The sequence below is a fragment of the Garra rufa genome, chromosome 18, assembly GCF_049309525.1.
Source record: "Garra rufa chromosome 18, GarRuf1.0, whole genome shotgun sequence".
NCBI classification, from domain to species: Eukaryota; Metazoa; Chordata; class Actinopteri; order Cypriniformes; family Cyprinidae; genus Garra; species Garra rufa.
Genome location: NC_133378.1, coordinates 32,515,408 through 32,527,778, shown reverse-complemented (window position 1 = coordinate 32,527,778; position 12,371 = coordinate 32,515,408).

The window sequence follows — 12,371 nt, the reverse complement described above, 5'->3', positions numbered from 1 at the left end:
AGCGCCGCCATTACGAATTCTAACGTCCGCTGCTTCGTGTCATCTACACACTCATTAAAGTGAAGCACTGACAAATGAAGGTCATTGCGACATTGCCAAGTGATGGCGCTATGGAGCCATGTGCTTTTTAAAAACATTTTAATAGGTTTAACATTAGTTTATTAGCTCGGAATATACCCTAATTTGACTAGAAACAATGCAGACCGGAAATGCAAAGCATTCTTTCAGTTAAGAGTCGGACTTACTTCCGTGTTCAGGAAAAACGTCTATAGTAAAAACGAAACCAAAAGTAAAACGCGCACGCGCATTCAAAAGCAACTTTAATACCCTGCGTTTAGAGAGCGACTCCCCAATGCGCGCAAATTAGGCGACATAAAATATCTAGGCTGTTATAGTATGTGGGCTATAAGTTGTGTAGTTGTGAAGATAGCTCTGTATCATGATAGAAAAATTTGGTGAAAATGTCAGTATTTTATTGAGACTTGAGATTAAATTAACTGCTCAAGTATAGTAGATCTTGTAGTATTAATTTTCACATGCAGCTACACATTGTCGGTTAAAAACATAAACTGGCTGGTAAAAACATTTAGTGGCTGGTAGATTTTGAAACTGGCCGGTGGACAAAAAAGTAAATTTTTATCTCATAATGTGACTATATCTCACATTGCAACTTTATATAGTACACTGTAACTAAACTTGCAGTTGCAACAATATAGTTAAACCTTTTTATCATTTATCACATCTCACAATGTGAATTTGTATTGTATTATCTAACTTTTTATCTCACAATCAGACTTTTTATCTGAATTTTGCACCCTATTAAGAAAAATAGTATGCATGGTCCACCCTAGCCTGAAAACTTGGGAAAAAATATTACGAATTCATGTGAATTAGCCACTTACGTAATTATGTAATTGCATAAAGCATAAATTAGTCACAAATTGCCATGAGATTGTGTTGCATTTGCACAAACTTTCACTCAAAATGCTTGACTCAATTGATTATCTTCATAGCTTCTCTAGTGCTGGGACGTTGTCTATAGTTTATAGCTGTACTGGTCACAGTGAGATCACCTTACTGTATGGTTGGAACCAGTTGATCTAGTGAGACCTTCTAACTATGTTTGCTTTCAGAGAGAGAGAGAGAGAAATTAAACACTCCCACATGGCTAAAAGAGAACTGTGATGGAGCCCAGATGTGTATGTATGAGGAGAGCCAGCATTCGCTGCTTTTGGACTGAAACTACACCAGATTGTACGTAATTTTGTTGTCCAACACTGATGGTTTGGAGCGATAGTGGAGCTGATTCAAACAAGTCTGATTGCTGGCCGTTGATCCTATGGATTCTGAACAAATACAACCATAATGGATAAAGGTCAAGGACTAAGAGTCATTTGATTTGATCCCAAGAGCATTCGCAGAACCGTACAGTAACGTTCATACACACGGCACTAGAAATGGGGTACATCTGTGCTTAGAGTAACTTATGTAACAACTGTTAGATGGAGCCAGAAATATTGTTTTACAGGCCAACATCATCTTGCATATCATGGTTAATGTTACCCTTCCGTGTGCCGAATATCCCTCTCTGTGTTTCCCCTCCATTTTAAGAGTGTGAGGACGCTGATGTTCCTGTTCCAAGAAAGGCTGTGGCCAGCCCTCCAGCCTGCTTTAATGTCATAATAACTGTAGCAAATCACAACCAGAAGACAGAGGCGCTCTGCCATTTGCCTGCTTCTTCTATGAATGACTGTGCACGCAATTGGCTTTACATTCTTCAAACTAAAGGTTCATAAGTGTTTTTTTGCATGTTATTGAGTGCAGCAAAGAACCTTTATCTTATCAAGAATGATTTTTGGCTGTATAGAGCAACTCAACTACCACATTTTAGTTGAAATCATATGTTAACACAATATTGTCATGGTTATTTTTGACTAGAATTAGCTATTAGGAAAGCTATACAGTTGAAGTCAAAAGTTTTCATACACTTGATTCTTAATACTATGTTGTTGCCTGAATGATCCACAGCTGTTTTTTTGTTTGTTTAGTGATAATTGTTCATTAATTCTTTGTTTGTCCTGAACAGTTAAACTGTCTGCTCTTTTTCAGAAAAAACGTCAGCATTTTTGTGTATTTGAACCCTTTCCAACAATGACTGTGTTGGAAAGGATTCAGAGGCATAAACTTTCTTAATTTGAAGATCACGGTAAATTTAACTTATTTTGTCCTCTGGGGAACATGTACATTTCTGAAGGGCAGTACTAAATGAAAAAAAAAAGATATTTTGGCAAAATAAGAAAAATGTACACATCCTCATTCCGTCCTGCCTCTTAATGCATTGTTTTTTTTTCTTTTGAAGCATCAGTGAGCGTTTGAACCTTCTGTAATAGTTGCATATGAGTCCCTCAGTTGTCCTGAGTGTGAAAAGATGGATCTGAAATCCATACAGTCATTGTTAGAAAAGGTTCAAATACACAAAAATGCTGAAAAACCAACAAATCTGTGAGACCTAAAGGACTTTTCTGAAGAACAGCAGGTGGTTTAAGTGTTTAGGACAAACAAGAGACTTATGAACAGCTATCATTAAACAAAACAACACAAAAAAACATACAGTAGCTGTGGATCATTCAGGTAACAACACAGTATTAAGAATCAAGTGTATGTTGATTGGGGTTATTTTTATAAATTGAACTATTATTTTCTCTTGTGGACTATATGTAAACATCTTTTATGTGAAATACCTTATTCAGGTCAGTACTAAATAAAAAAGAACATGCATTTTGTATGACCCCTCTTATTTTGGTAAAACGATTACCATTTGGCAGATTCTGCCAGGTGTATGTAAACTTTTGTATTGAAAAAATAAGTAATATTTTCTGTGGTGTACATTGTTTACTTTTAATCTGGCTCTCAAATCTCTCTGTGTAATCTTTGATTTTTCACCATTGATTGGATGATGTGGTCGGATGCTTTGGCTAGTCTGGGCCTGTTTGTTTATCAAATGAAAAACAGGTTTTCCTGCTACCATGGTGACTTTGAAGACATTCAAAGGGGACAGTAACTGTTACAACTGCCAGCAGATGAAAGATCAAGGAAGCAGCAAACAAATTGGATTAAATCAAAATCTAGACTCTTCTGGCTGGTCTGAGCTGTTAAAACCTATGCTGATGCCAACATTAAAATGATGAAATCTGTGAATTTCTAGTCAGCTGGAATCTTTCACTAGTGAACTTCATTAACACTGCATGACATTTTTGCCAAATTATGAAAAATGTCAAGTTTGTATGTGGAGCGTGTCATTTCTGCACCAAAGGAGCAGCACCAATTAAAATGTGTTTATTTGGGTGGCCCAACTGGGATGGACAAAATGGCGTGACCTGTTTATTGACAATCGGAGATGATGGAGTGTTTGAAACATTTTTTTTTTCTGTTTAGTGCTGCTGGTGGAGCAAACCTTAGACACTTTAAGGATATTAGAGAGAACCGTTTGCAGATGGGAGTGGTTTTTATGATTTTTATCTGCTTTGGTCAGCAAAAATACAAATGAGACTATGATCATTGTTTTTGATAGGTCAACAGAAACAACATATCGGACAGCCAAGCATTTTTAGATGTTTAAACAAAGTCACTTCAAAGATTCAGCTACAGTATAAATGAAGTGCAGGATGAGTCTCACATCCAGAATCCTTAGAGCTGTTTTGCAACTCAAAGATGTTCCAGATGAGTCTCTTTTTTTCCCCCAGGTTTGCGGTGTTGTTCTATAACCTCAAGCAGGAAGTTTTAGAGTGAGGCTTGGAGTAAGCTTTTCCTTGTGTGCCATCATCACTATATCTTAAAGTAATTGTAGATCATCTAGTTTAACAGAGCTTTTTTTTTTTTTTTTTTAAACCATAAAGATACTAGACAATAGTTACAAGGAGTATGCCTCAGAGTAAAATAAATAAATTAAAAGATAACTATGTTACACTTTATTTTAAAGGAACACTCCACTTTTTTTGGAAATAGGCTCATTCTCCAACTCCCCCCGAGTTAATAAGTTGAGTTTTACCGTTTTGAAATCCATTCAGCCGTTCTCCTGTTCTGGCGATATCACTTTTAGCATAGCTTAGCATAGATCATTGAATCCTATTAGACCAATAGCATCGCGTTCAAAAATGACCAACGAGTTTCCATATTTGTTGTATTTAAAACTTGACTCTGTAGTTATATCGTGTACTAAGACCGGTGGAAATGCAAAGCTGCAAGTTTCTAGGCTGATAAGATTAGGAACCACACTTCCATTCCGGCGTAATAGTCAGGGAAGTTTGCTGCCGTAATAAGGCTGAAGCAGGAGCAGTAATACCACGCAGCACATGTGCAAATGCTAAACTAGCTGGGAACTCATTTCTGATAATACTCCGCCTGCTTTGGCCATATTACGGCAGCAAACTTCCTTGACTATTACGCCGGAATGGAAGTGTAGTTCCTAATCTTACACCTGCCCTCACCGAACTGAAACAGTCCGAATACGATTGTCATTGTGTCGACTCAGGTGCAGAGGAAGACTCTAATTGAGTGATTGAGGTGTTCTGTTGTTAGATGTAAGAATGAACATAGCAGTAGTCATTTACTACCGACATCTGAGTCGCTTAAGAGGCAGAGGACAACGTTACTTTCGTTTTTAAAAGGAAAGCACAGATCCCGATCTGCATATGCGTCTATGTTCGTGCGAATCATTCGTGATGCAGCTTCACCACAGCAGAAGTGAGTATAAGGGTTTTTTATGCATCTTTGCAAATGGCCTTTCTTAATAATGTGCTTGTTGGCAAGTTTAGCTGATAAACGCGCCTAAATGCAGCTCAAGTAAACATTACAGCTCCTAATCCCTCAGTAGAGAGGGGCGGGGCGAGCAGAGCTCATTTGCATTTAAAGGGCCCATGCGATAAAATAAGGTGATATTCTGCAGAGCTAATTTTGACAAGATAAAAGGGTGTTTTTTTTACACTACTATTGAGAATTTCTAACTAAAGTATATTAGAGACTTTTCATTAAGACCCTAAAGAATCATATGAACTTGAAAATGGGCATCCGATTTAAAATCACCTAAATCACTAAAAAATGTTTTTTTGACGTCAGAGAATCAATAAATTATGAATAATTACTGCCAATGTTTGAATCTATAGTCATTTTATTCATAAACAATAAGTGTAGTTTGATTATTTTAAAATATAATTTTCAAGTACTTTTTTTGCAATTGATTATATAATCCAGATTACATTTAATCACTTAGCAAGTACTTTTTATTATTTCCTTATATGTGATAAGATATTTTGGTCCCTTGATGGCTGAGATAATGATTTTTTTTTGGGCCACTTTATGATCTGCTGGGTGAAAGATGTCTGATCTCCTGAATATGTATATAGTATTACCCAGGTAATTGAACTATTGCTCAAGTGCAGGATGAGTTATGTGCTCAAATGTAATGTACTTAGAGTTAAGATTCAAATCTTTACCTTCAAGTATGAGATAAAGTAATAGTTAAGCTGCCTTTGCAAACACTACTGAATATTAATTAGCAGCTGTCACCTCTCAGGATAAATTATGACAGTCCTCTAAAAGTTTGAGCATGACTTTCTACACCTGTGAGTGCTGCTACAGTCCCTAAAAAGCACTAAAGCTTGTTCTGTGAGTGTGCTATTCAATGACGTGACGTCAAAGAAAGAACGGCTCAATATCCCCATGAAACCGATTACAGAAGTTTTCCCTGTCTCTCTCTACTCTTGCAAAGTCTGCTCATTTTTTTTTCTTCTGCTGCACAATAATGTTCAAACATTTGATCTGATAAGAGTGGAAAAAAGCTGATAACAGATGTTTAATGGTCTGGCCACATATCAGAATTGAGTAACGCTCCGGGTTAGTGCAGGAAACCCAGTAGTGAGTGAGCAGCAATGCAAGAAATGTAACCTTGCTAGAAAAAAAAAGTCTCCTCAGGAGACCTTTCTGTGTGCTAAGAGTGCTGCAAGTGCAATATATGTCATTTCATCAGCTCTGTGCGTGTTGTGACATGAATGAGATTAAGCTCATAAAACTGGATGACTCAGATTTGCACTTGTGCCCTGCCAGCAGACTGTCTTATCATTTCTGTTTCTGCCGGATTTGCTTTGCCTCCTCGTCGTCCTATTCCCAAAAAGAATAGAAAAGTGTATGCAGAAGACTGGACTGAGGAAAGAGAGAGAGAATGGACACTTGGCAGTGTGCAGAAATCTGAGAGCTCATCAATCACTCTGTAATGTTATGTAATGGAGCTCTGCTGGAGAGGGTGGAGACCCACACGAACAGCTGCGGCCGATCTGAGCACGCTAAGCTAGAGTAAGCGGTGCTGTGGGAAAGCAGAGAAATGTGGGAGTAAGGGTGGAAAGCAGTTACACCGCATTTATCCTGTGGCTAACATCACGATCGGCATAGTCAGTCAGGATGATTTTTATTTTATAATGAACTCTGTACACTGTCTGCAAAGACATGGAGTGCACGAAGTCGACAATTCCTTGGCATGCGCACTTATCTTGGAAACTGTGAATCCCTGCATAATGTATGCAGTCCATACACATTCAGTTTAAAAGATAACCAGTAATGTGGTGGTGTTTCGTTGTAGCGGTTACAATGCAAGGCCTGTAACTGGAACATTCCAGAGTTGGGTTCTGGGAATAGAAATCCCATTCATTTTCTTCATAGTGAAATCGATTTTTAATGATTATGTATAAACCTTTAAAGAGAGATTAACTATGAGCATGGAGGTTATTAATCAGTGTTATAGTGTATGCTTCTGTTGAAGCAATCAGTGTCATTTTAACATAATAATAATAATATTTAATTGGCAAATTTTAGGTTAATAACAAAACCCATGAATCCTAAAGAGAAATATCCAACTTTAAACTCCGATAAACCATTGCAAATGACATAAGCAAGTCAGTCTCCATACATTCTTAACATTCTCAATATTTCTCTTTAGGATTCCTTGGTTTGTATAGTCATTCACCTAAAATTTGGCTAATAAATAAAATTTCTATTAAAAAAATGTTAAAACTACACAAATTTTTACAAACACACACACACACACACACACACACACACACACACACACACACACACACACACACACACACTACTCTTCAAAAATGTATGGCTGGTTCAGTAGCAACATAAAACGCCGTTGCCATTCATTTTTTTTTTTTTTTTTTTTTACTTTTTCCAATCCCGCTATTCCCCCACTTTGCTTCCTGTGTAAATATCACAACAAAGGCAACAACACCAAAATATATATTTTTTTAAAAATTAAGAAATAAAATAAATTGGGGCAGTTTATTTTAAATGTTTTTGAGAGAAGTCAGTTTTGCTCACCAAGGCTGCATTTATTTGATCAAAAATACAAGAAAAACTGTAATAATATGATATATATTTTAAAAATGTATAATTACTGTTTTCTATTTTAATATGCTTTAAAATGTAATTTATCATTGTGATACAAAGCTGAATTTTCAGTATCTTCATTGTCACATGATCCTTCAGAAATTATTCTAATATGCTGATTTGGCGTTCAAGAAACTTTCCTATTTATTATTACTGTTGAAAAGAGTTGCTGAATAATATTTTTGTAAATTGTAATATATGTGATCCTGGACCAGTCTTAAGTATATTTGTAGCAATAGCCAAAAATACATTGTATCCACTGCATAAAAAATACTTCTCTTAGATTTTTTGTCTTGTTTCTAGCCAAAATATCTAAAATTTTTAAGTCAAGAAGGATTATCTGGACGAGTAAAAATTATCTTGTTTTCAAAAATTATTAGATTTTCTTTTATTCCAAAAATCATTAGGATATTAAAGGAGTAGTTCACTTTCAGAACAAAAGTTTACAGATAATGTACGCACCCCCTTGTCATCCCAAGATATTCATGTCTTTCTTTCTTCAGTCGTAAAGAAATGGTGTTTTTTGAGGAAAACATTTCAGGATTTCTCTCCATATAATGGACTTCTATGGTGCCCCCAAGTTTGAACTTCCAAAATGCAGTTTAAATGCAGCTTCAAAGCGCTCTAAATGATCCCAGCCGAGGAAGAAGGGTCTTATCTAGCAAAACAATCGGTTATTTTCTAAAAACATTTACAACATTTTAAGACCCTTCTTTCCTTGGCTGTGATCGTTTAGAGCCTTTTGAAGCTGCATTTTGGAAGTTCAAACTCGGGGGCACCATAGAAGTCCATTATATGGAGAGAAATCCTGAAATGTTTTACTCAAAAAACATTTCCTTACAACTGAAAAAAGAAAGACATGAACATCTTGGATGACAAGGGGGTGAGTATATTATCTGTAAATTTCTGTAAACCACTCCTTTAAGATAAGATCATGTTCCATGAAGATATTTTGTACATTTCTTACTGTAAATAAATTAAAACTTAATTTTTGCTTAGTAATATGCATTGCTAAGAACTTCATTTGGACAACTTTTCGATTTTCTCAATATTTGGATTTTTTGGCACCCTCAGATTCCAGATTTTCAAATAGTTGATTCTCAGCCAAAATATTGTCCTATCCTAACATAGATCAACAGAAAGCGTATTTATTCAGCATTCAGATGATGTATAATATTATATTATATTATATAAACACATATTGCACCATTCTTTCAGATTTGAGTCATTTGCAGTGTTTTGTAGGTCCTTCCCTCATAAAAGTCTTGCAAAGATTATTTATTTTATTTTATTTATTTATTTTAATTTAATTTGAGTTTTTTTGGCTAAGAACTTTACCAAAAGAAAGGTTTAAATTAGAACATGAATGGGGAAAAGTACTTTTTGGAACCAATGCCTCTGAAAAAGTGACTAGTCACTGTTGTGCTCTGTTCATCCCTGCTGGTGGATGTCATAACTACATCATTATGTTGTCCAAAAGCATGTTTCTCCATTGATGGCCTTTTAAAGTGACTAGTTTTTTCCAACACAAATATTTCATTACATTACAGGAAATCTTTTTTTTATTCCCCATGGAGCAGTTATATTTGCAGGGCTCTTAAAAGCATGAACTTTTCTGCTTTTGACAAGTGATCTGTCACGTGTTTCTGAAACAGAGCACCCATAAAGCAAGGATGGCATCCTCTAGGTCGCGTACTTCAAGAGGTTTATGTGCTAGAGAACCTGAGCGAGTGCAATTGAGATGAATGGGAATGCTCTCGGATAACTGTCTCTGTGTATTACAGACCTCTGTGGTGCAAGTAGCGAGCCAAAAGCCATCACCGCTGTGCCCTTGAGCAGGCGTTTAACCTCAGGTTTCTCATGGGAATTGTTCCTATTATAAAACTATGGTGTCATTATATTGTAAGGTCTCATTTGGAAATAACCAACGATCGTGTTCTATTCTAAGACGAAATCTGTAAATCACGAATGCGCTGATTTCTCCTTGGCAGGCTGTTTGACAGCTACTACAATACGACTTGTGTGCCAAGCCTATCCTTCATTCAGCATATGCCACGGCAGGCATCAAATCACGTTTTCATGCACGTTAGGGCTCGGAAACCTGGAGAAATCATGTTTGTTAAGGGTTCAACGGTGTCGTTGCTCAATTAGGAACCACTCAAAATAAATTAATGGAGTTACACGCAAGTTTGCCCGTTGTTTTCCACCGCTCAAAGTAGAAAGCTGTCAGTCACACTCCTGACCTTCACATCTAGAACATGACCTCAGAGGCCTGGAATCAGAGCCATATGATCACCACGCTATGAACGCAGAGGCGAGAGGTCATTTGAGAAGCTGTTATTAGCCCCGGGATCAGGGTGGAGAAAACATACAGCGTGGCTTCTGCTTCACTAAATTTGCTTTAGCAATTTCTTATCGAATGCGCATCGAGATTGCAATAAAAGTTTTGATGGTTTTACACCAACCCCGCGCAGGTGCTACTAAGCTCCTCGGAATGCGTTGACACTAATCCCATTTCAGTTTAAGCTATTAAACCATCAAATAAGTTTTGATCTATCTGTTCCCCGCTAAGACCTTGTTAACATGTGCGAAGCTACTGCATTTCAGGAAAGGTTAGGGGGTTATGTGTTTCTTGGAACCCCAATTCCCTCTGTTGGAGTCTCTTCATGTTAGGGATATAGAACATATGTTCTTATGGGTTTACTAAAAGCTTCAGTGCCTTGTATTTTTGTGGAAACCGGCCCTGTTTACTTGTTACTGTGATTTCTTTTGATGTGACAGTTTTATGGGGTATGTTTGAGGTGATCTGCTCGGAGGAAGCAATTAGCCATCTTTTCCTGCTTTAGAAGTGGGAAGACGCCACTTGTCAGCTTTTGAATTAATGACTTTGATGGGCATATACGGGTTTGCATATAGCACATACAGCATGTTTGCAATATGTTGCTAAGCATTATGTTGCATGATATATTGACTTTTTTGTTAAACGGACTGATAGATACAGATTCGTTTTGCGTTTTCCCTTGCGTGACGTTCTTTCATTTTTTGCTCCTTCTCTTTTGCTTTGAAGTTTGAGATGAAGGGGAGAACAGCTGGAGCCAAAGGAAGAGTGTGGGAGGTGGTGTAAAGTGAAAGTTAAGCATTGTGGGTAAGTATTTGTGTGTGTGTGTGTGTGTGTGTGTGTGACAGGTGTCCACTGTGTCTTGTTGGAAAGGGACAGAAGCTATATTTAGCACCTCTGTCAAGTTTCCACCACTCCTGTCAGGCAACAGCATACCCATAATTACAGAGCGCGTATGTGTGTTTCAGTTTTACTGCGTTTTAATCTGGTATTTAACATCAGAGGTCCTTAAGAGGCATTGTGGGAGTTCTAGTTATTTGTCATTCATACACCGACAAGTTATTTTGGTCTATTTCTTGATTAACATGCAAACCCTGTAATTCAACTGTTCTGACCTGATTCATTTAAATTTTCATGTGCTGTTTGCACATAATTGCTAAAACACAGTTTCTCCTCAATAACCTTCATGTGGTTTATTTCCATTCAGTCATAGAGGCACATGTTCTGCTGTACTTTACTTCCACCTAGTGGACGACTGCAATATTATACAGGAAGCGGAAACATATTTTGACAGTATATGCAGTCAAGTTTATATTTTTTAAAAGAAGCCTCTTCTGCTCACCAAGCCTCACCAAAGTACAGCAAAAACATTAACATTTTGAAATATTTTTACTATTTATAATAACTGTAAATACATATATTTATGTATTTAAATATATTTTAAAATGTTATTTATTCCTGTGATCAAAGCTAAATTTTCAGCATTATTGCTCCAGTCGTCAGTGCTGACAGTGATTTACTGTTCAAGAAACATTTTAGTATTTTTATCAATATTAAAAATTTTTGTATTCTTTGATGAATAGAAAGACTTAATAAAAAGTCTTAATAAAAAGCTTTTTTAACATTATACACTATACCATTCAAAAGCTTGGAGTCAGAAGAAAGAAATAATAGAAATTAATACTTTTATTTAGCAAGGATGCTTTGAATTGATCAAAAGTGAAGATAAAGACATTTATAATGTTACAAAAAAGTTATTTTGAGATAAATTCTGTTCTTCTGAACTTTCTATTCATCAAAGAAACCTGAAAAAATTATACTCAGCTGTTTTCAACATACTACTACTACTACTACTAATAATAATGCTTTTTGAGCAGCAAATCTGAATATTAGAATGATTTGTGAAGAATCATTTAACTGGAGTAATGATGCTAAAAGTTCAACTTTGAAATCACAGGAATAAATTAAATTCTAAAATATATTCAAATAGAAAACAGTTATTTTTAATAGTAAAAATATTTTGTCAAAATGTTACTGTTTTTGCTGTACTTTGGATCAAATAAATGCAGGCTTGGTGAGCAGAAGAGACTTCTTTAAAAGCATGAAAAATCTTACTGTTCAAAAACTTTTGACTGGTAGTGTATATTAAAATAAATATCACAAAACTTTAAAAGTTAGAAGTAAAACTGACAATAAATATAAAATATAAGCTTATATTATAAGTATATAATACTTATACTTTATAAAGTATATACAAATATAGTATATAAAATAACAGTAACACTTTACAATATGATGTAATTTGTTACCATTACAATGAACAATACTATTTATTAATCTTTGTGAATATTAGTTATTAAAAATACATTGTTCATTGTTTGTTCATGTTAGTTCACAGTGCATTAACTAATGTTAACAAACACATTTTAATAATGTATTTGTAAATGTTAACAAATATTAACAAATGCTGTAGAAGTAGTTCCTGTTAACTAATGTTAACTAATGAACCTTATTGTAAAATGTTACCAAAATAACTAAAATAATACTGGCTCTACACTGTCGTGTTGAATAGTGTATCCCACAATGC